Source organism: Camelus dromedarius, chromosome 24, assembly GCF_036321535.1.
Source record: "Camelus dromedarius isolate mCamDro1 chromosome 24, mCamDro1.pat, whole genome shotgun sequence".
In the NCBI taxonomy this organism is placed as follows: Eukaryota; Metazoa; Chordata; class Mammalia; order Artiodactyla; family Camelidae; genus Camelus; species Camelus dromedarius.
This window is the reverse complement of record NC_087459.1, coordinates 11,071,050-11,076,309: the sequence shown is the minus strand read 5'-3', so window position 1 is coordinate 11,076,309 and position 5,260 is coordinate 11,071,050.

The window sequence follows — 5,260 nt, the reverse complement described above, 5'->3', positions numbered from 1 at the left end:
CATTTGAGAGCAGAACCTCTTCTAACTATTCTTTCTTGGTGACTCTCTCTCAGCCCTAGCCTTGTGTTTTATAGTTATTCTTTCATTATAGTTAATTATTATTATATTAAATTATATTAAATGTCTCCTGTTCAATCGACTGTGTGATTTCTATCTCCTGTTTAGAACCAGACTGCTACAGAATTGGAATTGGGAGTGGTCCCAGGAGATAGACCCCTAAAGATGGGATTTGGGGATTGGTTTGGTTGTGCCCTTGGGCTCAGTGCTCAAGGGGGAGAAACCAGTAAAACAGACTGAGAAAGAGTAGCCAGAGAAATAGGAGGAAACACAGAAAATCCTGATGTCTTAGAAGACAAGTGAAGAAAGTGCATCAAGAAATGGCTGTGAACAAGACATGGAAGCAATCTAAATGTCCATCCACAGATGACTGCATAAGGAAGTTGTGGTATATTTATACAATGGAATACCACTCAGCCATAAAAAGAATGAAATAATGCCATTTGCAGTGACATAGATGGGCCTAGAGATTATCATACTAAGTGAGGTCAGTCAGACAGAGAAAGACAATTATCATATGATATCACTTATCTGTGGAATCTAAAAATAATACAAATGAATCTATTCACAAAACAGAAGCAGACCCACAGACATAGAAAACAAACTTGTGGTTACCAAAGGAGGAAGGGGTGGGGGATAAATTAGAAGTTTGGGATTGAAAGATACACACTGCTATGTATAGAATAATAATGTAAGCAACAAGGTCCTACAGTCTAACACAGTATAACAAGGTTATATTCAATATCTTTTAATAACCTATAATGGAAAATAATCTGAAAATATATACATATAACTGAATCACTTTGCTGTACACCTGAAACTAACAACATTATAAATCAACTATACTTCAATTTTTAAAAATGGCTGTGAACTACCATCTGATCCAGCTAGTCCACTTCTGCACATTTATCTGATGAACATGAAAACATTAATTCAAAAAGACACATGCACCCCTAGGTTCATCACAGCATCATTTGAAATACCCAAGAAATGGAAACAACCTAAGTGCCCAATGACGGATGAATAAATAAAGAAGATGTGGTCAATATATACAATGGAATACTACTCAGCCATAAAAATATTTACAACATGGATGGATCATGAGGATATTATGCTAAATGAAATAGGTCAGATGCAGAAAGACAGATATCACATGATTTTACTCATATGTGGAATTAAAAAAAAATAAATGAACAAACCAAACCAAACAAAAACACAAAGATACAGAGAGCAGAATATTGGTTACCAGAGGGAGAGGAGAGTCGTGGGGAGGGAGAAATAGGTAAAGGTGGGCAACTGTATGTGACAGATGGGAACCAAATTTCTGATGATGTGAGCACCCTGTAGTGTATACAGAAGTCAAAGTATGATGTGATATGCGTGAAACTTATGTTATAAGCCAGTGTTACCTAAAAAAGAAAAAGAAAAGAAATGGCTGTGAAGGGGGAAAGCATTAATGTATAGTACATCCATCTTCTTGCCTATGTGTAACTGCTCCTTTTGCGTTGAATGACACTCTTCTCTTTTGAAGCATGAAATACCATAAAGCTCGTGGGGAGATGGGAGTACAGGGCAAGGAAAGAAGGAAAAAGTATTACAGGCTGAGGGAAGAGCAAGTGCAAAAGGAAAGAGACTAATGAAGGTATTTAGAGGCCAGATAATAAGGACTCTTCAATCACTTTTCTTTCCTCTTATGATCAGTTACTTCAAGTCCATTTCATAAGTCAGTTCTTTTAAGAAGAAAGTGTTCCCTGTCATCTGCCATGGCCAGGGTCACTCCCTTCCTGCTCCCTGTAAGTGCAGCTCACTGTGGCTTTGTTCAAGCACTTAATTCATTTCCTCATAACTGTGTGTCCCAGCCACTAGTCTGGGAACTTTTTGAGAACAAGGACTGAGATTATTCATTTTAAGTCCAACTTTTCTCCAAAATGGAAGTAAAATTGACCAACTGATAACTGGCCATCTTTTCCTGCTATTCCTTATACCCTGCCTAACTTGTTCATGAAACTATGTGCCTCTCAAAAGCAGAGACTTGATTTTCTACTTTTCACATTATTCACTAACTAATAGATTAGAATAACTATTTATTATATCTATCTATCTATAGTTATTAGAAAAATTATACTACAGAATAACTATATCAATAATTAATAGAATGGAAACTAAGTATGGACTAGAAGGAAATTCTTTAACAATTAAATTATCTGCTTTCTTAAAAATTATAAGTATTTATTAAGTACAATCAAATATAAAATAAAATATATTTTATGTAACTATATAATAATATTTATATTCTATGTCAAATAAGTTACCAAACCACATTAATAAACATTAGAACTCTCTTAACAGTGACAAGAGAGGAGGGACATTACAAAAAGTCTTCAAAGAACTAGTAACCCCTGTTTGAATTGTCCCAGATCACAGAGAAGGAAGGAAAGTTTCCAAAATTTTTTTAATTTATCTTAACTCCTTGCTCTTGATGTTTTCTCCTTTTTCAGTTTTATTAGGTACAATTATTACAGTTCAACTGCACATACACATTATATTGCATGTAAATACATATATACAGTATACTTCACATTTTTTTAGTTTACATATATGTACTGATCGTTGTTTCTAAGAACAGATTAGAGCTTTAGCTTTTTAAACTTACAAACTTATCAAAGAAATAAAAATTATCTGCTTTTTAAGAATATCACTTGTATGGCTAAAATATTTTCTGGTGCCATGGACTCTCTTCTTCTTCTTAATACCCTTTTCTATAATCATGGTGGTAAAAAAGGCTTTTACAATCCAAGGACCTTGACACCGTGTCTCAATGTGTCATGTGATTTTGGAAGGTATCTCTTAACATAAAAATCAAGCCTGAGGTAAAAATTAAGAATATGAAACAGGGTGGGGGAATACAGCTCAGTGGTAGAGTGCATGCTAAGCATGCACGAGGTCCTATGTTCAATCCCCAGTACCTCCATTTAAACAAACAAACAAACAAATAAACAAACCTAATTACCTCCCTCCCAATTTTTTTAAATAAAGTAAAGTCACTTTTTAAAAAAGATTAAAAAAAAAGAATATGAACATTACAGCTTAAGATCAATGAGGATTCTCTTAACTCAAAAAAGGGTGTGCAGTAGACCTCGGGTGTTCAAACTCTACACATTCCAAAGAAAGGACTGGCCCCTGACAGGTTCATGCAAGATAACTTCTAAGCCCTCAGAATATCTGGCCTGATAGAATTATCTTTGTACATACCTGGGGCTTTGGACCAGGCTACACAGTTTATACTAATAATGTGATTTATGGTGAACCATGGTGTATCAGTCTGACTTCTGGAGGGGCTGGAGACTAAGTAACTAGGTGGGTCAGTCATACAGCATGGAGTCATGAGACTCCCAGTAAAAGTCCTGGATACCAATCCTACCAAAGCAAGGGTGAGCCTCCCTGGTTGGCAATACTTGGTGCTGTGACAATGTGTTACACATCATTGCTAGGAAAACTAAGCACTGCCCATATGACTCTAGTGGCAGAGACAATGGAAGCTTGTGCCTGGTCTCTCGTGGGCTCTGTCCTATGTGCCTTTTGCCTTTGCTGAACTTAAATCTGTGTGCTTTCACTGTACTAAACCAATAACGTGAAGAGAACAGCTTTTCTGAGCTCTGTGAGTCCTTCTAACTTATCATTAAACCTGAGGATGGTCTTGAGGATTCCAACACAAAAGGGAACAGACTCACTTCAGCATAGAGAGCTTAATCTTTTACAGCAGAAATCCAGTTAATCATGTACCTATCCCTGCCTAAACACTTTATCTTTGGGTCTGTGATTAGCATCTCTGCAGGAAACAGAAGGGTCTCATTTAAATACACACCATGTTAAGGGAATAGTGAAATTGAAAAGGTACGCCTGTGACTATCTAATCAAAGGCTCAAGCTATCGATTTTTAAATATTTATTAATAAAACTACATTGTGCAGCACTTGAAAATGACATAAATCTGTATTTGTTGACATAGAAAAATGTCCATGATAAACTATTAAGAGAAAAAATAGATTACAAGACAGTGTGTATAGACAGTATGATCACATTTTCATTAAAAATATTGAAAATATACCTGTTGCTAGAAATTAAAATCCAGTGCTGGCTACAGTGTGATGAAATAATCTTACACTGTTAATGCAACCTGACACAAAGTTTTTATAAAGTTTATTTAGCAGTTATCAAAAATTTAAACATTGTGGAGTCCTTTTACACAGTATTTTCACGTATGGTAAGAGTCCCATAAATTTTAAAAGATATATGTACAAGGATGATCATAATATAAAAAAATTAGAAACAATCCAAATGCTCAATAATTGGGAGTTTATTAAACTATGGATTACATACACAATTGACTATAACACTAAAAAGTAAGATAGATTCATATATACTGGCTTGGAGATAGTAAAAAATACATTGTTTTTAAAAGAAGCAAACTGAAAAACAATATAAGCACAGTATCGTAAGTGCAAAATAATAGTTACAGTATAAAAGAACTAGGAGGCATTAACATCGAAATGCTGACAACTGGAGGTGAGGATTGTAAGTTGAGCTGGAAGTTATGGTTCTATGACTTGGAGTTTCGTATTTCTGTAAGCTTTCAATTGTGTGTCAACTCTTACTATTAATGTAATAAGACAAAAATTATGTATTCGATAGATTTTAATAATCAGAATAAAACTGCCACATTGGTTGTTTCATTATCCGACCAGTCAAAGGTTTCGTTCCTAAAGAAAGTTTTAAAAATATCAATTCCAAAAGTCTGGACGTTTAACCTACAGCCGTTTGAGTCCCCTAATTAATCATCACGAATCTCTGATCCACAAACGCACCTAAACTCCTTTCGAATCTATCTTTATTCAGACTCTAGTCTTTATAAGCAGAAGACAGTGCACCAGAAAACAAAGAATCTGATAAAGTCATAAAAATTATGGTTTGTAAGTGGCTACGTGGCGACTAGAGCAGCAACTCGCTGAAAAGGACAAAAGATGTCGGAGTTGAAGCCCCTCAGTGCGGAGTCATAAGGTAATCACACACTCTGCGCCCACCAAGAAACCAGGTACACATCCCCGGGCCCCCTGCACCCTTACCCGGGTCTCACTTCGCCGCTCAAGTCGCGCCAAACTGCCAATCAGCAGCGACGCCGGACGTAGACGTGTTACGCCGTGACG